This window comes from Protomyctophum parallelum (assembly GCF_964188405.1).
Source record: "Protomyctophum parallelum genome assembly, chromosome: 1".
Lineage (NCBI taxonomy): Eukaryota > Metazoa > Chordata > Actinopteri > Myctophiformes > Myctophidae > Protomyctophum > Protomyctophum parallelum.
The window spans coordinates 50,407,063-50,431,625 of NC_139697.1; the positions used below are offsets into that span (position 1 = coordinate 50,407,063).

The following is a 24,563-nucleotide window of genomic DNA, read 5'->3' on the forward strand; positions in this document are numbered from 1 at the left end:
AAGAGTAAGATCATTTATTTTTTTATATAATCTATATAATCAATTTGTTTTTATACTGATAGACTATTAGTTTGGTATGCAGATAGATAGATAGATAGTCAATTAATTTTGTGAATGGATGGACAGACAGACTATCTTGCTGTTCTATCATGTGAGTGTAACATACTCCTTGGCTTTGACTGCTTCAGTTCAGACAGAACATCAGTAATATAACATTCTCCTTGGCTCTGACTGCTTCAGTTCAGACAGAACATCGGACACACCTCGGCGTGGTGGAAGGAGATGGTGGGGGGATCTTTCCTTTTTTTATGTTGCTCGTTATGCAGGCCAGTGAGGCCACTGACTAGCTCTGGTCCATAGCTCTAGTCTAATGCGTTGCATTTAGAGTTATGGACCTGAGCTAGGCACTGACTAATATATCCAGCCAGGTCGGTCGTGCTAAGCAAGGGTTGTTTTGGTATATCAATTGTCAAGCCCTTTCTTAATGCCGGATTCATGGTAAAACCCAAAGTATTTCCAAACTCTTGCTTTCAAAGACCGCGGAGGCGGTTGTATTTCTTTTCCCTCTTCCATTTTGGCCCCCAGCCAGTGTAAAATACCCGGTAACCTGAGACCTCTCGTGGCTTATTGCTTAAATATCTCCCCCTAGCCATAGGGATATCCCTTTGACTTAGTGGTTATGTGGCAACCCAGGGGAGAATAGGTACAGATTCACAATAAAATAAGAGGCTCAGAGACAGCTTCACCATAAACTTAAATTGTCTTTTATTTAAAGAGTTCGGGAAAGGGGAAAACGGGGCAAAACTTCAACAAAGGGTTCCTCTTGTCAGGGGCTTAGGCTTCTAGTCACTTGCCGTCCTGTGGGTAGAGCAGAGAGAGAGCCAGTGACTATTTGAGTTGGGGGAGAGTGCTGTAGGCTCTCCAGTTCAGTTGGCCTAGGAGGGAGGGAGAGAGAACGAGACCAGGTGAGCCACAGTACACGCACAGCACATCCAAGTGTGTCCAAAGGTTTGATTTAGTCTTGTACTCACTTGAGAGATCTCCCTCATCCCAGCCTCCTCATGAACAGAGATTCCTCCTTTCTCACTCCTCCATTAGTTCACACTCACTCACCAGACAGCTTGGGCGTCGGCTCTTTAACAGCTTCTGGTGATTGCCTTACTGGCTGCAGGTGCGTCCATGTCCAAGCTCCCATTGGCTGCAATACCTGTACAGGGTGATATACTCCCTCTATCACCTCCCCCAGCCTCATTCTGTGGGGAATAGGCCTGGCTGTTTCCCCTGGTTTGCCACAGTTAAGATGTTGGCTTTCCATGATGCGGGAGACCCGGGTTCGATTCCCGGGCGTTGACATAGATCTGCTGTTTCAGCAATTTAGTATACCATTTTTGTCACTAATGTCTATATAAGTATATATCTGTCACATTGGCCCTGTGGAATTGTTAATGGTCAACTGAAATGTTGTAATGGTGACATCCCTGGCTGCAGGCAGGGTGGGAGAGGAGCAGAAGGAGGAAGAGGAGGAGGAGGAAAGGACCATGGTGGTCAGGGTGGTTTGTCACCACACAGAGCAGCTGGAAGGAGGCCTGCAGAGGTACCCTGACCCCGGGGAGATCCACTGTGGCAGAGTGTGAGTGAGTGAGACACATTTCTATAAGGACAATTTCTCCTAAAGGAAACACCTACTTGATCATATGTGACCAAATTTGACTGGGAGACTGCCATTGGATTTTTTTTTCATTTTTGTAAGTTTTAAGTTAAGTTAAGTTAAGTAAAGCAGGGAATCATAGCTTCAAATTGACATATTGGTTGTTCAGTTTGACCCACCAGTTTTGGAGATATGGCTTATAGAGTAATAATGTCTTGCAGAAAACAGCGAGTTGAGAAAACAGGCTTGAAAGGTTCACTTCTGTGGTCTCTAACATTACAATAGCTACATGTTTAAGCATTTTTTTTTTCATATTTACATGTCAATTTCAGCTTTGACACTTATTTCAGACATGCTCTAGTATGTGAAGAGTCTGCCTGTGCTATTAACTCATTTTGAAAAGCTGGAATGTGCGCGATGGCAGTCTCTCAGTCAAATCTGGTCACATATTATGGCGTCACACAAAAGTAGCAGATCCACAAGCTGGAAATGCGGTGCGAATCGACGCGTTGTGAGCTTGCAGATCTCCTACTTTTGCTATTTTATTAATCTGAATCCTGAAAAGTAACAGTTTTGGACATACAGTATGAGATTTCCACCCGATGTATACTTCATGTGATGAATAGTGAAAATAGCCGATCTACAAGCACACAGCACGTTGTGATGCGGCTAGTTGAGAACTTGTAGATCTGACTGTTATTCTAGCAATTTCTTAACCCATTAACGGGACGGAGCCTATCTCCTGTTTCTGTAGCGTGAGGCAGCTTGATGTACAAGTACACACCCTGGATATGACGCTAGTATGTCACAGACTTACCCCCCCAATCCAACCCTTGATGCTGAGTGTCAAGCAGGGAGGCATTGGGTCCCATTTTTAGAGTCTTTGGTATGACCCGGCCGGGGATTGAACCCCCGACCTCCCAGTCTCAGGGCGGACACTCTAACCACACTCTAAGGCCACTGAGCTGGTTCATCGCTTATAATACCATGGGCCAAAACAGATTGAAAGTGGTTTAACCTTGGCTCTTTCCCAGTAGTTCAATCAAGCAAAATCTTACAAGAAACATGTATTTTCTTCCCCCCAGATCCCAGAGCACCTGAGGACCCAGCTGAACCTCAGCCCCCACTCCACAGTGAGGATGAAGCCTGTCCAGACCGCCTGTAAAGTGGCCTCCAGTATCCGCCTACAGCCCTTAAAGCCAACGGTGAGTTCCAGGTCCTCTCATGACATAAACATGGATTTAAGTTCATTTGTCCCACATATTGGGACAAAGTTTCCAGTCATGATATTCTGTTTTGCTTTAAAAACATGCATAAAGGCATTGATGGTCGTGCCCCGTGTAGTTCTAACGATGGGCACAGTCAGTCATTTCCATCTACTCATGTGCCGTGTAGAATTCCAACCCTTGCCGAGCTTGGCAGCAGCAGATTAAGCCATTTTGGTGTTAGCATGTCATGTCATGCTTTAGCTATTGAAAAATAGCAGATCTACGAGCTTGTAGGTCTGCTATTTTTGAAAAATCTAACCTACGGCTGACACGGAAACATAGCTTTTTCAGAAAACTGTCAGGATGTAGAAGACATTTTTAGAATCTGATCTCAGGTCAGAATGGATTAAAAAATTGATGTTTTGAACACCTTTTCGCTGGTGTCTCGTTTGTAGTCACAGCCAGACGAGAGTGACGAGGACATCCACACGGCCTTCTTGGATTGGCTGCACGCACAGAGCCACCAACCGCTGGCCTGTCTGACCGCACGCTGCAGCGTCATCGCCCTACACAGACATGAAGGTGAGTCATACTGACCACACACACACACACACACACACACACACACACACAGACACCAACCAACCGCAATATTTTGGTTTGACTTTCGCCAGAATTATAATAATAATAATCATAGTTGTTTTCAGTGTTTTATCATGTTCTGTAAAACCTGCTCACCGTCCTACCCAATCAGGAAACATGAACAAATGCACTGTCAATCAGTCGTTGGCGTTTTTACACGTGCACGCACGGGCGTGAACGTGAACGTGCATGACTGGGCGTGCGCAACTGCGCATGCACAACGCACGTGTGTGTTGATTTAACGGACCATGTTTGAAGTGGGGATATGGTCACCTTAATGCACTATAACACTATAGAAACACTATAACACTATAGAAACACTATAACACTATAGAAACACTATACTGTAGTATACATTTCAGAATGAGGGTTTTACACAATTACAGTTTGACTGAAAAGGTTTGGGCTGAAGCCGAAGCTTATTATGCCCACCTTATTAACCTATTCTGACCTGAGATCAGATTCATACGAGGTTTCCACTGGACACACACACTGGTCTGATTAGCCCATTCTGACCTGAGATCAGATTCTAAAAATGTCAGTCGTTGGTTTGATTTTTCAAAAATAGCAGATCTACAAGCTCATAGCGCACCACTCGGTGCCTTGTAGATCTGCTATTTTTCAATAGCTAAAGCATGACATGATGCTAACACCAAAATGGGTTCCCGTTCAGAATGGGTTAATGATTCAAATAATAAAAAGGGAAAAAAAGAACAGAAAAAAAAAGAACAATAGCAATGGGAAAACTGATTCTCTATAGTGCTGTGCTTCTTATATATATCAATGATAAACAGAAAATAGATATTTGGCGTATATGCCTTATACTAGTTACGCCAACATACATTTAGCTTTTTGAGTGGTGCAACCACTCCTACAACCAGCTTGCAATGTCCTCGTACCTGTTTGTTTGTTTGTTTGTGTGTGTGTCTGTCTGTGTAAGCACGAGTATGTGACTTAATAATAGCAGTAGGGGGCGCCAGAAACAGTGAGAGGGGTAGTGACTCTAATGAGAGAGAGTGAGAGAGAGTGAGAGAGAGAGAGAGAGAGAGAGAGAGAGGGGGGGGGGGGGGGGGAATTGCACCACTCAGTTCACACATGTGTGATTTTTTTAAAGCGTGCTTATATATTTGAAGTGGTTGCTTCAAATATAGTGTATATTTTTATTCTGGGTGCCTGCCATGCAATGGCAGAAACACAGGTTGAAATCCGCAACACATACTTAATCGTAATTCTGGGTGCCTGCCATGCAATGGCAGAAACACAGGTTGAAATCCGCAACCAATACTTAATAATACTCGTCGTATATGTTCCGAAACTTTGACCTCTACGGCCGGCCGCACAATTTACCAAAGCCCTACAATATATACATCGAAACGTGCGGCTCGGCCGGGAATGGTGTGCTTGTGCTTTTCTTTCACAACCACAGCCCAGATTCATACGGTACGTGAACTACAGCCCTGAAAGCGACAGGTGTACCATCATAATGTGTTATAGAACTCAATGTTAACTGCTTGAATGAGTCAGCAATTTTTTCATCACAAACACAATTTCTTAACTCGCTCTTATAACCACGTTTTTTACCACGATCGCACATGGCGTACCTCAATGTCTCGGGTCACTCACGGCGAAAACAAAAATCGCATTCAACTTTTACTTTTTGCGCTAGAGCAATTTGTTCGGACCGTATGTCTGAACAAATTCTCTCATTGAGTCAGTGTGATTTTAACTTTCAATAGTGGTTGCATTTGCATAGACTTGCCCAGCTGAAATTGATACATTGTTAATGATTCAAGGTGAAGTTGACCACCTCTCACACACGCACACACGCACACGCACGCACATGCACACATGTGCACGCACACACACACATTGAAAGTCAATGGAGACAATTGGGGAAACGCGTAACTCTGTAATTTCTCAACCGTTTCAGACGCGGGGTGGCTCGCCAGAACCGGGCCGCCCCCCTGAGCGCACACACGCACACGCGCACGCACACACACAAACCCTGTCTTCCTATTGGCTGGCCTTTACACAGCTCCAACTATTGTTTACAACATGCTACAGCCTCAAATTTTGGTACATGGACGTAGACCATCAAGAGGAACAAGCTGTAATGGCTTAATTGCTTAAGCCCCGCCCCTCTGTATTCCTATTGGCTGGCCTTTACACAGCTATAACTTTTGTTTGCAACATGCTACAGTCTTGAAACTTTCCATGCACTTAGACCAAGTTGACCACCTCTCACACACGCGCACACACGAACACACATGCACACATGTGCACGCACACACACACATTGAAAGTCAATGGAGAAAATCGGGGAAACACGTAACTCTGTCATTTCTCGACCGTTTCAGAAGCAGGGCGGTTCGCCGGAACCGGGCCGCCCCCCTGAACGAAACCAAATGGACCCTTACAGCTCAGACATCTTAGCATTAGCATGTTAGCATATTAGCATTAGCAGGTTAGCATTAGCATGTTAGCATGTTAGCATTAGCATGTTAGCATGTTAGCATTAGCATGTTAGCATGTTAACATTAGCATGTCAGTATTAGCATGATAGCATTAGCATGTTAGCATGTTAGCATTAGCATGTTAGCATGATATCATTAGCATGTTAGCATTAGCATGTTAGCATGATAGCATTAGCATGTTAGCGTTAGCATGATATCATGTTAGCATTAGCATGTTAGCATGTTAGCATTAGCATGTTAGCATGATAGCATTAGCATGTTAGCATGATAGCATTAGCATGTTAGCATGTTAGCATTAGCATGTTAGCATTAGCATGTTAGCATGTTAGCATGTTAGCATGATAGCATTAGCATGTTAGCATTAGCATGTTAGCATGTTAGCTTTAGAATGTTGGTGGCAACGTAATGCGCAATAAACTAAGACAAAATACCCCATTGAAAGTCAATGGGGAGACCTGGCTCACATGTAACCAAATGGACCCTTCTGAGAGGCTAAATGTCATCAAATGGTGGTCCGTGGCTCAAATGCTGCACAGACTTGGCGAGCTTCAGGCACCCAGTAAAATGTATTGAAATTTTGTTTCTAGTAATAATATATGTTCCGAAACTTTGACCGCTATGGCCGGCCGCACGGTTTACCAAAGCCCCACAATATATACATTGAAACGTGCGGCTCGGCCGGGAATGGTGTGCTCATAATGTGTCATAGAACTCAATGTTAACTCCCTGAATGAGTCAGCAATTTTTTCATCACAAACACAATTTCTTAACTCGCTCTTATAACCACGTTTTTTATCGTACCAATACCACGATCGCACATGGCGTACCTCAATGTCTCGGGTCACTCACGGCGAAAACAAAAATGACATTCGACTTTAACTTTTTGCGCTAGAGCAATTTGTTCGGAACGTATGTCTGAAAAAATTCTCTCATTGAGTCAGTGTGCTTTTAACTTTCAATAGTGGTTGCATTTGCATAGACTTGCCCAGCTGGAAACGATACATTGTTAATGGTGAGAGGTTGACCACCTCTCACACACGCACGCACGCACACGCATACGCACATGCACACATGTGCACGCACACACACACATTGAAAGTCAATGGAGACAATTGGGGAAACGCGTAACTCTGTCATTTCTCAACCGTTTCAGACGCAGGGTGGCTCGCCAGAACCGGGCCGCCCCCCTGAGCGCACACACACACACGCACACGTGCACGCACACGCACACACACACACACACACACACACACACACACACACACACACACACACACACACACACACACAAACCCTGTCTTCCTATTGGCTGGCCTTTACACAGCTCCAACTATTGTTTACAACATGCTACAGCCTCAAACTTTGGTACATGGACGTAGACCATCAAGAGGAACAAGCTGTAATGGCTTAATTGCTTAAGCCCCGCCCCTCTGTATTCCTATTGGCTGGCCTTTACACAGCTATAACTTGTGTTTGCAACATGCTACAGTCTTGAAACTTGCTCCATGCACTTAGACCAAGTTGACCACCTCTCACACGAACGCACATGCACACATGTGCACGCACACACACACACATTGAAAGTCAATGGAGAAAATCGGGGAAACACGTAACTCTGTCATTTCTCGACCGTTTCAGAAGCAGGGCGGCTCGCCGGATACCGGGCCGCCCCCCTGAACGAAACCAAATGGACCCTTACAGCTCAGACATCTTAGCATTAGCATGTTAGCATTGGCATGTTAGCATGTTAGCATTAGCATGATAACATGTTAGCATTAGCATGATAGCATGATAGCATTAGCATGTTAGCATTAGCATGTTAGCATGATATCATTAGCATGTTAGCATTAGCATGTTAGCATTAGCATGTTAGCATGATAACATTAGCATGTTAGCGTTAGCATGATATCATGTTAGCATTAGCATGTTAGCATGTTAGCATTAGCATGTTAGCATGATAGCATTAGCATGTTAGCATTAGCATGTTAGCATGATAGCATTAGCATGTTAGCATGTTAACATTAGCATGTTAGCATTAGCATGTTAGCATGCTAGCATGTTAGCATTAGAATGTTGGTGGCAACGTAATGCACAATAAACTAAGACAAAATACCCCATTGAATGTAAATGGGGAGACCTGGCTCACATGTAACCATATGGACCCTTCTGAGAGGCTAAATGTCATCAAATGGTGGTCCGTGGCTCAAATGCTGCACAGACTTGGCGAGCTTCAGGCACCCAGTAAAATTTCTTGAAATTTTGTTTCTAGTTATTGTTTACTTTTACTGCATGTGTGTTTGTATATTTGTCTTTGAAGTGGTTACTTAAAATAATTTATATTATTCTGGGTGCCTGCCATGCAATGGCAGAAACACACGCAACACATACTTAATCATAATCGTAACTAGAAACAAAATTTCAAGAATTTTTACTGGGTGCCTGAAGCTCGCCAAGTCTGTGCAGCATTTGAGCCACGGACCACCATTTGATGACATTTAGCCTCTCAGAAGGGTCCATCTGGTTACATGTGAGCCAGGTCTCCCCATTGACTTTCAATGGGGTATTTTGTCTTAGTTTATTGCGCATTACGTTGGCACCAACATTCTAATGCTAACATGCTAATGCTAACATGCTAATGCTAACATTCTAATGCTAACATGCTAACATGCTAATGTTATCATGCTAATGCTATCATGCTAACATGCTAACATGCTAATTCTATCATGCTAATGTTAACATGCTAATTCTATCATGCTAACATGCTAACATGCTAATGCTAACATGCTAATGCTAACATGCTAACATGCTAATGCTAACATGCTAATGCTATCATGCTAACATGCTAATGTTAACATGCTAATGCTATCATGCTAACATGCTAATGCTAACATGCTAATGCTAACATGCTAATATGCTAACATGCTAATGCTAACATGCTAATTGTTAACATGCTAATGCTATCATGCTAACATGCTAATGCTAACATGCTAATGCTAACATGCTAACATGCTAATGCTATCACGCTAACATGCTAACATGCTAATGCTAACATGCTAATGCTAACATGCTAACATGCTAATGCTATCATGCTAACATGCTAATGTTAACATGCTAATGCTAACATGCTAATGCTAACATGCTAATATGCTAACATGCTAATGCTAACATGCTAATATGCTAACATGCTAACATGCTAAAGCTAACATGCTAATGCTAACATGCTAACATGCTAATGCTAACATGCTAATGCTATCATGCTAACATGCTAATGCTAACATGCTAATGCTATCATGCTAACATGCTAATGCTAAGATGTCTGAGCTGTAAGGGTCCATTTGCTTTCGTTCAGGGGGGCGGCCCGGTTCCGGCGAGCCGCCCTGCTTCTGAAACGGTGGAGACATGTTAGCATTAGCATGTTAGCATGATAGCATTAGCATGTTAGCATGTTAGCATTAGCATGTTAGCATGATATCATTAGCATGTTAGCATTAGCATGTTAGCATTAGCATGTTAGCATGATAACATTAGCATGTTAGCGTTAGCATGATATCATGTTAGCATTAGCATGTTAGCATGTTAGCATTAGCATGTTAGCATGTTAGCATTAGCATGTTAGCATGATAGCATTAGCATGTTAGCATTAGCATGTTAGCATGATAGCATTAGCATGTTAGCATGTTAACATTAGCATGTTAGCATTAGCATGTTAGCATGCTAGCATGTTAGCATTAGAATGTTGGTGGCAACGTAATGCACAATAAACTAAGACAAAATACCCCATTGAATGTAAATGGGGAGACCTGGCTCACATGTAACCATATGGACCCTTCTGAGAGGCTAAATGTCATCAAATGGTGGTCCGTGGCTCAAATGCTGCACAGACTTGGCGAGCTTCAGGCACCCAGTAAAATGTCTTGAAATTTTGTTTCTAGTTATTGTTTACTTTTACTGCATGTGTGTTTGTATATTTGTCTTTGAAGTGGTTACTTAAAATAATTTATATTATTCTGGGTGCCTGCCATGCAATGGCAGAAACACACGCAACACATACTTAATCATAATCGTAACTAGAAACAAAATTTCAAGAATTTTTACTGGGTGCCTGAAGCTCGCCAAGTCTGTGCAGCATTTGAGCCACGGACCACCATTTGATGACATTTAGCCTCTCAGAAGGGTCCATCTGGTTACATGTGAGCCAGGTCTCCCCATTGACTTTCAATGGGGTATTTTGTCTTAGTTTATTGCGCATTACGTTGGCACCAACATTCTAATGCTAACATGCTAATGCTAACATGCTAATGCTAACATTCTAATGCTAACATGCTAACATGCTAATGTTATCATGCTAATGCTATCATGCTAACATGCTAACATGCTAATTCTATCATGCTAATGTTAACATGCTAATGCTAACATGCTAATGCTAACATGCTAACATGCTAATGCTAACATGCTAATGCTATCATGCTAACATGCTAATGTTAACATGCTAATGCTATCATGCTAACATGCTAATGCTAACATGGTAATGCTAACATGCTAATATGCTAACATGCTAATGCTAACATGCTAATGTTAACATGCTAATGCTATCATGCTAACATGCTAATGCTAACATGCTAATGCTAACATGCTAACATGCTAATGCTATCACGCTAACATGCTAACATGCTAATGCTAACATGCTAATGCTAACATGCTAACATGCTAATGCTATCATGCTAACATGCTAATGTTAACATGCTAATGCTAACATGCTAATGCTAACATGCTAATATGCTAACATGCTAATGCTAACATGCTAATATGCTAACATGCTAACATGCTAAAGCTAACATGCTAATGCTAACATGCTAACATGCTAATGCTAACATGCTAATGCTATCATGCTAACATGCTAATGCTAACATGCTAATGCTATCATGCTAACATGCTAATGCTAAGATGTCTGAGCTGTAAGGGTCCATTTGCTTTCGTTCAGGGGGGCGGCCCGGTTCCGGCGAGCCGCCCTGCTTCTGAAACGGTGGAGAAATGACAGTTACGTGTTTCCCCGATTTTCTCCATTGACTTTCAAAATGTGTGTGCGTGCACATGTGTGCATGTGCGTGCATGTGCGTTCGTGTGTGCGCATGTTTGAGAGGTGGTCAACTTGACCTTGAATCATTAACAAAGTATCAATTTCACCTGGGCTAGGGCTAGTCTATGCGAATGCAAACACTATTGAAAGTTAAAACCACACTGACTCAGTGAGAGAACGTATGTCCGAACAAATTGCTCTATCGCAAAAAGTAAACGTCAAATGCGTTTTTTGAGCCGCACGTTTCGATGTATATATTGTGGGGCTTTGGTAAATCGTGCGGCCGGCCATAGACGTCAAAGTTTCGTGTCTTGACGAGTATTATTCTGGGTGCCTGCCATGCAATGGCAGAAACACAGGTTGAAATCCGCAACACATACTTAATCGCAATAATAATCAAGACACGAAACTTTGACGTCTATGGCCGGCCGCACGGTTTACCAAAGCCCCACAATATATACATCGAAACGTGCGGCTCGGCCGGGAATGGTGTGCTTGTGCTTTTCTTTTCGTTTCGGGTTACCGTGCCGACGTAATTCGCAATAAACGACGCGAAAAATGCCCCATGCAAAGTCAATGGGGAAACGCGGGTAAAAACAGAAAACGACACGTTACTTTGGAGCCACATTGCTCTGGCATACTGTTACGTAGAAACACGATTTAAACCTCAAACAGCACACGAGGCCATCGACTTTGTTGTGGTTCAGACGGAATTCGAATACGTTGCACGGTTTGCCCGCTATCGCAGTTCAAAGTGTGTGTGGTCTGAGCAAAAATCTCGACTCACAGTGTCGCACGGCCAGAGAGAGAGCGGGTCAGAGGGAGAAGCCAATGTGAAAACTGTAGCGAAATTCTCCGAACAAATCGTCCTCACGGCCAGAATATTCACTTTACACGCATGGGTTTCGGTAATTTTGTAGCCACACTCGTCCTCTTTCACCCAATGTCACAACCACAGCCCAGATTCATACGGTACGTGAACTACAGCCCTGAAAGCGACAGGTGTACCATCATAATGTGTCATAGAACTTCATGTTAACTGCTTGAATGAGTCAGCAATTTTTTCATCACAAACACAATTTCTTAACTCGCTCTTATAACCACGTTTTTTATCGTACCAATACCACGATCGCACACGGCATACCTTAATGTCTCGGGTCACTCACGGCGAAAACAAAAATTGCATTCGACTTTTACTTTTTGCGCTAGAGCAATTTGTTCGGACCGTATGTCTGAACAAATTCTCTCATTGAGTCAGTGTGTTTTTTACTTTCAATAGTGGGTGCATTTGCATAGCGTAGCCCAGCTGAAAATGATACATTGTTAATGATTCAAGGTGAAGTTGACCACCTCTCACACACGCACGCACGCACGCCCACGCATGCACACGCACGCACATGCACACATGTGCACGCACACACACACATTGAAAGTCAATGGAGACAATTGGGGAAACGCGTAACTCTGTCATTTCTCAACCGTTTCAGACGCGGGGTGGCTCGCCAGAACCGGGCCGCCTTCCTGAGCGCACACACACGCACACACGCACGCACACGCACACACATAAACACACAAATCCTGTCTTCCTATTGGCTGGCCTTTACACAGCTCCAACTATTGTTTACAACATGCTACAGCCTCAAATTTTGGTACATGGACGTAGACCATCAAGAGGAACAAGCTGTAATGGCTTAATTGCTTAAGCCCCGCCCCTCTGTATTCCTATTGGCTGGCCTTTACACAGCTATAACTTTTGTTTGCAACATGCTACAGTCTTGAAACTTTCCATGCACTTAGACCAAGTTGACCACCTCTCACACAGGCGCACACACGAACGCACATGCACACATGTGCACGCACACACACACATTGAAAGTCAATGGAGAAAATCGGGGAAACACGTAACTCTGTCATTTCTCGACCGTTTCAGAAGCAGGGCGGCTCGCCGGAACCGGGCCACCCCCCTGAACGAAACCAAATGGACCCTTACAGCTCAGACATCTTAGCATTAGCATGTTAGCATATTAGCATTAGCATGTTATTAGCATGTTAGCATGTTAGCATTAGCATGTTAGCATTAGCATGTTAGCATGTTAGCATGATAGCATTAGCATGTTAGCATGTTAGCATTAGCATGTTGGCATGATATCATTAGCATGTTAGCCTTAGCATGTTAGCATGATAGCATTAGCATGTTAGCGTTAGCATGATATCATGTTAGCATTAGCATGTTAGCATGTTAGCATTAGCATGTTAGCATGATAGCATTAGCATGTTAGCATTAGCATGTTAGCATGATAGCATTAGCATGTTAGCATTAGCATGTTAGCATGATAGCATTAGCATGTTAACATTAGCATGTTAGAATTAGCATGTTAGCATGTTAGCATGTTAGCATTAGAATGTTGGTGGCAACGTAATGCGCAATAAACTAAGACAAAATACCCCATTGAAAGTCAATGGGGAGACCTGGCTCACATGTAACCAAATGGACCCTCTGAGAGGCTAAATGTCATCAAATGGTGGTCCGTGGCTCAAATGCTGCACAGACTTGGCGAGCTTCAGGCACCCAGTAAAATTTCTTGAAATTTTGTTTCTAGTTAAGTATTGGTTGCGGATTTCAACCTGTGTTTCTGCCATTGCATGGCAGGCACCCAGAATAATCAAGACACGAAACTTTGACGTCTATGGCCGGCCGCACGGTTTACCAAAGCCCCACAATATATACATTGAAACGTGCGGCTCGGTCGGGAATGGTGTGCTTGTGCTTTTCTTTCCGATTCGGGTTACCGTGCCGACGTAATTCGCAATAAACGACGCGAAAAATGCCCCATTCAAAGTCAATGGGGAAACGCAGGTAAAAACAGAAAACGACACGTTACTTAGGAGCCACATTACTCTGGCATACTGTTACGTAGAAACACGATTTAAACGTCAAACAGCACACGAGGCAATCGACTTTGTTGTGGTTCAGACGGAATTCGAATATGTTGCACGGTTTGCCCGCTGTCGCAGTTCAAAGCTTGTGTGGTCTGAGTAAAAATCTCGACTTATGAGTGTCGCACGGCCAGAGAGAGAGCGGGTCAGAGGGACAAGACCTTGTGAAGACTGTAGCGAAATTCTCCGAACAAATCGTCCTCACGGCCAAAATACACGCATGGGTTTCGGTAATTTTGTAGCCACACTCGTCCTCTTTCACCCAATGTCACAAGCCCAGCCCAGATTCATATGGTACGTGAACTACAGCCCTGAAAGCGACAGGTGTACCATCATAATGTGTCATACAACTCCATGTTAAATGCCTGAATGAGTCAGCAATTTTTTCATCACAAACACAATTTCTTAACTCGCTCTCATAACCACGTTTTTTATCGTACCAATACCACAATCGCACACGTACCTCAATGTCTCGGGTCACTCACGGCGAAAACAAAAATCGCATTTGACGTTTACTTTTTGCGATAGAGGAATTTGTGGTTTTAACTTTCAATAGTGATTGCATTCGCATAGACTAGCCCTAGCCCAGGTGAAATTGATACTTTGTTAATGATTCAAGGTCAAGTTGACCACCTCTCAAACACGCGCACACACGAACGCACATGCACACATGTGCACGCTAGGGCATTCATCAAAAAACCGATTTATCGATTTATCGATAAACGAGTCACGAGTCGACTCGCAGAAGCGCGAGTCGAAAGTTGAGCTTTTTTTTTTTTTTCTCCCCTTTTTTCATTGCATTCAGAACGCGCCCTTAATTAAAAACCAAATGCAGCTGTGTAGGCTATGTGGCTCTCAGCGCGCGGTGTCCCACTATTGAGACTGGCTGAAGTCTGTTTGAACTGCGCTGTGTCAGAGAAGTAACAGATAGAAGCTTCGCAAACGTTACCCCCAAACGATATCCCCCTCACCTCCGTGCTGGAAATATAACGTCTGGGTTCCCGAGGCTACATTCATGCTGACGCAATGACTGTCTGTTTCTGGCTAAGCTTTACGCGCAGCGCACATGAACCTCTCCGTCTCCGGTCAGTGCGGGTTGTTGTTTATTTGCATGGCTCAGAAAATGAGTAACAAATGAGAACGTTATCGAGTTGTGGAGGAGGAGGAGGAGGAGGAGAATAATAATGTTATATCTCTTATTGTGTTCTCGGTGCTGCTGCTGCGCTGTGTGCCAATACCACTACTTTACCTGGATAACATCATCTTTTCATTTTGACATGATTCACATGAAATAATAATCCTGTACCGGAACCGCGTGTAGCGTTTGGTTTCATTAACGCGATCGTCACAAAATAGCCTACAGCTGCTGCTGCTAAAGATACAAAGATTGGACATTTTTAAACGACGCAAAACTTAGAATTCCCCTCTTGCGTACCAGTGCCACGTGTCCCGCGGACCGGCACCGGTGTTTGGGAACCTCTGATATAGATGATACATGCACTGTGACTGTGTCCTCACGGCCAGAATATTCACTTTACACGCATGGGTTTCGGTAATTTTGTAGCCACACTCGTCCTCTTTCACCCAATGTCACAACCACAGCCCAGATTCATACGGTACGTGAACTACAGCCCTGAAAGCGACAGGTGTACCATCATAATGTGTCATAGAACTTCATGTTAACTGCTTGAATGAGTCAGCAATTTTTTCATCACAAACACAATTTCTTAACTCGCTCTTATAACCACGTTTTTTATCGTACCAATACCACGATCGCACACGGCATACCTTAATGTCTCGGGTCACTCACGGCGAAAACAAAAATTGCATTCGACTTTTACTTTTTGCGCTAGAGCAATTTGTTCGGACCGTATGTCTGAACAAATTCTCTCATTGAGTCAGTGTGTTTTTTACTTTCAATAGTGGGTGCATTTGCATAGCGTAGCCCAGCTGAAAATGATACATTGTTAATGATTCAAGGTGAAGTTGACCACCTCTCACACACGCACGCACGCACGCCCACGCATGCACACGCACGCACATGCACACATGTGCACGCACACACACACATTGAAAGTCAATGGAGACAATTGGGGAAACGCGTAACTCTGTCATTTCTCAACCGTTTCAGACGCGGGGTGGCTCGCCAGAACCGGGCCGCCTTCCTGAGCGCACACACACGCACACACGCACGCACACGCACACACATAAACACACAAATCCTGTCTTCCTATTGGCTGGCCTTTACACAGCTCCAACTATTGTTTACAACATGCTACAGCCTCAAATTTTGGTACATGGACGTAGACCATCAAGAGGAACAAGCTGTAATGGCTTAATTGCTTAAGCCCCGCCCCTCTGTATTCCTATTGGCTGGCCTTTACACAGCTATAACTTTTGTTTGCAACATGCTACAGTCTTGAAACTTTCCATGCACTTAGACCAAGTTGACCACCTCTCACACAGGCGCACACACGAACGCACATGCACACATGTGCACGCACACACACACATTGAAAGTCAATGGAGAAAATCGGGGAAACACGTAACTCTGTCATTTCTCGACCGTTTCAGAAGCAGGGCGGCTCGCCGGAACCGGGCCACCCCCCTGAACGAAACCAAATGGACCCTTACAGCTCAGACATCTTAGCATTAGCATGTTAGCATATTAGCATTAGCATGTTATTAGCATGTTAGCATGTTAGCATTAGCATGTTAGCATTAGCATGTTAGCATGTTAGCATGATAGCATTAGCATGTTAGCATGTTAGCATTAGCATGTTGGCATGATATCATTAGCATGTTAGCCTTAGCATGTTAGCATGATAGCATTAGCATGTTAGCGTTAGCATGATATCATGTTAGCATTAGCATGTTAGCATGTTAGCATTAGCATGTTAGCATGATAGCATTAGCATGTTAGCATTAGCATGTTAGCATGATAGCATTAGCATGTTAGCATTAGCATGTTAGCATTAGCATGTTAGCATGTTAGCATGATAGCATTAGCATGTTAACATTAGCATGTTAGAATTAGCATGTTAGCATGTTAGCATGTTAGCATTAGAATGTTGGTGGCAACGTAATGCGCAATAAACTAAGACAAAATACCCCATTGAAAGTCAATGGGGAGACCTGGCTCACATGTAACCAAATGGACCCTCTGAGAGGCTAAATGTCATCAAATGGTGGTCCGTGGCTCAAATGCTGCACAGACTTGGCGAGCTTCAGGCACCCAGTAAAATTTCTTGAAATTTTGTTTCTAGTTAAGTATTGGTTGCGGATTTCAACCTGTGTTTCTGCCATTGCATGGCAGGCACCCAGAATAATCAAGACACGAAACTTTGACGTCTATGGCCGGCCGCACGGTTTACCAAAGCCCCACAATATATACATTGAAACGTGCGGCTCGGTCGGGAATGGTGTGCTTGTGCTTTTCTTTCCGATTCGGGTTACCGTGCCGACGTAATTCGCAATAAACGACGCGAAAAATGCCCCATTCAAAGTCAATGGGGAAACGCAGGTAAAAACAGAAAACGACACGTTACTTAGGAGCCACATTACTCTGGCATACTGTTACGTAGAAACACGATTTAAACGTCAAACAGCACACGAGGCAATCGACTTTGTTGTGGTTCAGACGGAATTCGAATATGTTGCACGGTTTGCCCGCTGTCGCAGTTCAAAGCTTGTGTGGTCTGAGTAAAAATCTCGACTTATGAGTGTCGCACGGCCAGAGAGAGAGCGGGTCAGAGGGACAAGACATTGTGAAGACTGTAGCGAAATTCTCCGAACAAATCGTCCTCACGGCCAAAATACACGCATGGGTTTCGGTAATTTTGTAGCCACACTCGTCCTCTTTCACCCAATGTCACAAGCCCAGCCCAGATTCATATGGTACGTGAACTACAGCCCTGAAAGCGACAGGTGTACCATCATAATGTGTCATACAACTCCATGTTAAATGCCTGAATGAGTCAGCAATTTTTTCATCACAAACACAATTTCTTAACTCGCTCTCATAACCACGTTTTTTATCGTACCAATACCACAATCGCACACGTACCTCAATGTCTCGGGTCACTCACGGCGAAAACAAAAATCGCATTTGACGTTTACTTTTTGCGATAGAGGAATTTGTGGTTTTAACTTTCAATAGTGATTGCATTCGCATAGACTAGCCCTAGCCCAGGTGAAATTGATACTTTGTTAATGATTCAAGGTCAAGTTGACCACCTCTCAAACACGCGCACACACGAACGCACATGCACACATGTGCACGCTAGGGCATTCATCAAAAAACCGATTTATCGATTTATCGATAAACGAGTCACGAGTCGACTCGCAGAAGCGCGAGTCGAAAGTTGAGCTTTTTTTTTTTTTTCTCCCCTTTTTTCATTGCATTCAGAACGCGCCCTTAATTAAAAACCAAATGCAGCTGTGTAGGCTATGTGGCTCTCAGCGCGCGGTGTCCCACTATTGAGACTGGCTGAAGTCTGTTTGAACTGCGCTGTGTCAGAGAAGTAACAGATAGAAGCTTCGCAAACGTTACCCCCAAACGATATCCCCCTCACCTCCGTGCTGGAAATATAACGTCTGGGTTCCCGAGGCTACATTCATGCTGACGCAATGACTGTCTGTTTCTGGCTAAGCTTTACGCGCAGCGCACATGAACCTCTCCGTCTCCGGTCAGTGCGGGTTGTTGTTTATTTGCATGGCTCAGAAAATGAGTAACAAATGAGAACGTTATCGAGTTGTGGAGGAGGAGGAGGAGGAGGAGAATAATAATGTTATATCTCTTATTGTGTTCTCGGTGCTGCTGCTGCGCTGTGTGCCAATACCACTACTTTACCTGGATAACATCATCTTTTCATTTTGACATGATTCACATGAAATAATAATCCTGTACCGGAACCGCGTGTAGCGTTTGGTTTCATTAACGCGATCGTCACAAAATAGCCTACAGCTGCTGCTGCTAAAGATACAAAGATTGGACATTTTTAAACGACGCAAAACTTAGAATTCCCCTCTTGCGTACCAGTGCCACGTGTCCCGCGGACCGGCACCGGTGTTTGGGAACCTCTGATATAGATGATACATGCACTGTGACTGTGTCATATTGGAGAGGCCACTGAATGCGCAGTGCTATGTTTGACATGCTCCGTATTTGAGCGCGCGGCAGCTCCACCCGCCCCTGTTAAATCCCCCCCCCCCCCGCGCGTCCGCGTCCGCCGCAAATGGTGGTCTGTGGCTCAAATGCTGCACAGACTTGGCGAGCTGCAGGCACCCAGTAAAATTTCTTGAAATTTTGTTTCTAGTAGAATAATTATACTGTATAAAATATTTTAATTCAGTTTATATACTTTTCTTTTTCATCACATATCAATGATTTATTTTTCTTTAAAAAACTAAAAAGGGATCCAGAATATATCTAAATCGATAAAACTGTATTTCTTATTCTGGGAAACACAGGTTGAAATCCGCAACACATACTTAATCGCAGCAATAATAATAATCAAGACACGAAACTTTGACGTCTATGGCCGGCCGCACGGTTTACCAAAGCCCCACAATATATACATCGAAACGTGCGGCTCGGCCGGGAATGGTGTGCTTGTGCTTTTCTTTCCGTTTGGGGTTACCGTGCCGACATAATTCGCAATAAACGACGCGAAAAATGCCCCATGCAAAGTCAATGGGGAAACGCGGGTAAAAACAGAAAACGACACGTTACTTTGGAGCCACATTGCTCTGGCATACTGTTACGTAGAAACACGATTTAAACCTCAAATAGCACACGAGGCCATCGACTTTGTTGTGGTTCAGACGGAATTCGAATACGTTGCACGGTTTGCCCGCTGTCGCATTTCAAAGTGTGTGTGGTCTGAGCTAAAATCTCGACTCGCAGTGTCGCACGGCCAGAGAGAGAGCGGGTCAGAGGGAGAAGCCAGTGTGAAGACTGTAGCGAAATTCTCCGAACAAATCGTCCTCACGGCCAAAATATTAACTTTACACGCATGGGTTTCGGTAATTTTGTAGCCACACTCGTCCTCTTTCACCCAATGTCACAAGCACAGCCCAGATTCATACGGTACGTGAACTACAGCCCTGAAAGCGACAGGTGTACCATCATAATGTGTCATACAACTCCATGTTAAATGCCGGAATGAGTCAGCAATTTTTTCATCACAAACACAATTCCTTAACTCGCTCTCATAACCACGTTTTTTATCGTACCAATACCACGATCGCACACGGCGTACCTCAATGTCTCGGGTCACTCACGGCGAAAACAAAAATCGCATTTGATGTTTACTTTTTGCGATAGAGCAATTTGTTCGGACATATGTTCTCTCACTGAGTCAGTGTGGTTTTAACTTTCAATAGTGTTTGCATTCGCATAGACTAGCCCAGGTGAAATTGATACTTTGTTAATGATTCAAGGTCAAGTTGACCACCTCTCAAACACGCGCACACACGAACGCACATGCACGCACATGCACACATGTGCACGCACACACACACATTGAAAGTCAATGGAGAAAATCGGGGAAACACGTAACTCTGTCATTTCTCGACCGTTTCAGAAGCAGGGCGGCTCGCCGGAACCGGGCCCCCCCCCCCCCCCCCTGAACGAAACCAAATGGACCCTTACAGCTCAGACATCTTAGCATTAGCATGTTAGCATGATAGCATTAGCATGTTAGCATGTTAGCATATTAGCATTAGCATGTTAGCTTTAGCATGTTAGCATGTTAGCATGTTAGCATATTAGCATGTTAGCATTAGCATGTTAGCATTAGCATCTTAGCATGATAGCATTAGCATGTTAGCATGTTAGCATTAGCATGTTAGCATGTTAGCGTGATAGCATTAGCATGTTAGCATTAGCATGTTAGCATTAGCATGTTAGCATTAGCATGTTAGCATGATAGCATTAGCATGATAGCATGTTAGCATTAGAATCTTAGCATGATAGCATTAACATGTTAGCATGATAGCATTAGCATGTTAGCATTAACATGTTTGCATTTACAATTTACAATTTAGGCATTTAGCAGACGCTCTTAATCCAGAGCGACTTACATTTAAGCAAGAACAAAAGCATGGGAATACATCACATAAAAGCATTTATCAATATCATGAAACATGCGTAAGCTAAGAAAGTAACAGTGGAATATCTATATAATGAAACTATACATACACTATACATATAAACTACATATTTACTACTATGCTATACATATGTACTATGGCGTGCTATAACTATATACAATACAATTATAGTGCTGTCTACATAACATGCTATAAGTCTGTGTCAAATGCTGTGTCAAATGCTATCTAAGCCAACAGGGTTTTCAGGCTATGGCGGAAGATTGGGAGTGATGCTGCAGTTCTGACTGCAATGGGAAGTGCATTCCACAGTTTTGGAGCCAGAAGGGAGAAGAGTTTGGGACGTGTGGAGCGTTGGCCCGGCGTTTTTAGTGAGGGTACTTCCAGTTTCCCTGCGTTGGCTGATCTGAGTGCGCGGGAGGGTTTGTAGGGTTCAATCATACTTGTAAGATAGCATTAGCATGATAGCATGATAGCATTAGCATGATAGCATTAGCATGTTAGCATTAGCATGTTAGCATTAGCATGTTAGCATCTTAGCATGTTAGCATTAACATGTTAGCATTAGCATGTTAGCATGATAGCATGTTAGCATTAACATGTTAGCATTAGCATGTTAGCATGTTAGCATGATAGCATTAGCATGTTAGCATTAGCATGTTAGCATGTTAGCATGATAGCATTAACATGTAAGCATTAGCATATTTGCATGATAGCATTAACATGATATCATTAGCATGTTAGCACTTGCATGTTAGCATGTTAGCATTAGCATGTTAGCATTAGCATGTTAGCATTAGCATGTTAGCATGTTAACATTAGCATGTTAGCATGTTAGCATTAGCATGTTAGCATGATAGCATTAGCATGTTAGCATTAGCATGTTAGCATGTTAGCATGTTAGCATGTTAGCATATTAGCATGTTAACATTAGCATGTTAGCATTATCATGTTAGCATGATAGCATTAGCATGTTAGCATGTTAGCATGATAGCATTAGCATGTTAGCATGTTATCATTAGCATGTTAGCATGTTAACATTAACATGTTAGCATTAGCATGTTAGCATTAGCATGTTAGCATGATAGCATTAGCATGTTAGCATTAGCATGTTAGCATGATAACATTAGCATGTTAGCATGATAGCATTAGCATGTTAGTATGTTAGCAGCATGTTAGCATTTTAGCTTGATATCATGTTAGCATTAACATGTTAGCATTAGCATGTTAGCATTAAAATGTTAGCATGTTAGCATGTTAGTATTAGAATGTTAGCATGATAGCATTAACATGTTAGCATGATAGCATTAGCATGTTATCATTAGCATGTTTGCATGATAGCATTAGCATGTTAGCATTAGCATGATAGCATTAGCATGTTAGCATGTTAGCAGCATGTTAGCATTTTAGCTTGATATCATGTTAGCATTAACATGTTAGCATTAGCATGTTAGCATTAAAATGTTAGCATGTTAGCATGTTAGCATTAGCATGTTAGCATGTTAGCATTAGCATGTTAGCATTAGCATGTTAGCATTAGCATATTAGCATGTTAGCATGTTAGCATTAGCATGTTAGCATGATAGCATTAGCATGTTAGCATTAGCATGTTAGCATGTTAGCATGTTAGCATATTAGCATGTTAACATTAGCATGTTAGCATTATCATGTTAGCATGATAGCATTAGCATGTTAACATTAGCATGTTAGCATGTTAGCATGATAGCATTAGCATGTTAGCATGTTATCATTAGCATGTAAGCATGTTAACATTAACATGTTAGCATTAGCATGTTAGCATGTTAGCATGATAGCATTAGCATGATAGCATTAGCATGTTAGCATGTTAGCATGATAGCATTAGCATGATAGCATTAGCATGTTAACATTAGAATGTTAGCATGATAGCATTAACATGTTAGCATGATAGCATTAGCATGTTTGCATGATAGCATTAGCATGTTAGCATGATAGCATTAGCATGTTAGCATGTTAGCATTTTAGCTTGATATCATGTTAGCATTAACATGTTAGCATTAGCATGTTAGCATTAAAATGTTAGCATGTTAGCATGTTAGTATTAGAATGTTAGCATGATAGCATTAACATGTTAGCATGATAGCATTAGCATGTTAGCATGTTAGCATTTTAGCTTGATATCATGTTAGCATTAACATGTTAGCATTAGCATGTTAGCATTAAAATGTTAGCATGTTAGCATGTTAGTATTAGAATGTTAGCATGATAGCATTAACATGTTAGCATGATAGCATTAGCATGTTATCATTAGCATGTTTGCATGATAGCATTAGCATGTTAGCATGTTAGCATTAGCATGTTAGCATGATAACATTAGCCTGAAGGGAGAAGAGTTTGGGACGTGTGGAGCGTTGGCCCGGCGTTTTTAGTGAGGGTACATTAACATGTTAGCATTAGCATGTTAGCATGTTAGCATGATAGCATTAGCATGATAGCATTAGCATGTTAGCATGTTAGCATGATAGCATTAGCATGATAGCATTAGCATGTTAACATTAGAATGTTAGCATGATAGCATTAACATGTTAGCATGATAGCATTAGCATGTTTGCATGATAGCATTAGCATGTTAGCATGATAGCATTAGCATGTTAGCATGTTAGCATTTTAGCTTGATATCATGTTAGCATTAACATGTTAGCATTAGCATGTTAGCATTAAAATGTTAGCATGTTAGCATGTTAGTATTAGAATGTTAGCATGATAGCATTAACATGTTAGCATGATAGCATTAGCATGTTAGCATGTTAGCATTTTAGCTTGATATCATGTTAGCATTAACATGTTAGCATTAGCATGTTAGCATTAAAATGTTAGCATGTTAGCATGTTAGTATTAGAATGTTAGCATGATAGCATTAACATGTTAGCATGATAGCATTAGCATGTTATCATTAGCATGTTTGCATGATAGCATTAGCATGTTAGCATGTTAGCATTAGCATGTTAGCATGATAACATTAGCCTGAAGGGAGAAGAGTTTGGGACGTGTGGAGCGTTGGCCCGGCGTTTTTAGTGAGGGTACTTCCAGTTTCCCTGCGTTGGCTGATCTGAGTGCGCGGGAGGGTTTGTAGGGTTCAATCATACTTGTAAGATAGCATTAGCATGATAGCATGATAGCATTAGCATGTTAGCATTAGCATGTTAGCATGATAGCATTAGCATGTTAGCATTAGCATGTTAGCATTAGCATGTTAGCATATTAGCATGTTAGCATTAACATGTTAGCATTAGCATGTTAGCATGATAGCATGTTAGCATTAACATGTTAGCATTAGCATGTTAGCATGATAGCATTAGCATGTTATCATTAGCATGTTTGCATGATAGCATTAGCATGTTAGCATGTTAGCATTAGCATGTTAGCATTAGCATGTTAGCATGATAACATTAGCCTGTTAGCATGATAGCATTAGCATGTTAGCA

At 42.6% G+C, this 24,563-nt stretch overlaps 1 long non-coding RNA gene across 1 annotated transcript; it reads left to right on the forward strand.

Moving 5' to 3' along the window:
- The first annotated feature begins 1,515 nt into the window (after window positions 1-1,515).
- On the forward strand, window positions 1,516-3,423 carry LOC310863860. Its single transcript, XR_014569695.1, has 3 exons — window positions 1,516-1,634; window positions 2,734-2,853; window positions 3,312-3,423. It is a non-coding gene; the product is annotated as an uncharacterized lncRNA (long non-coding RNA).
- The last annotated feature ends 21,140 nt before the right edge of the window (window positions 3,424-24,563 follow it).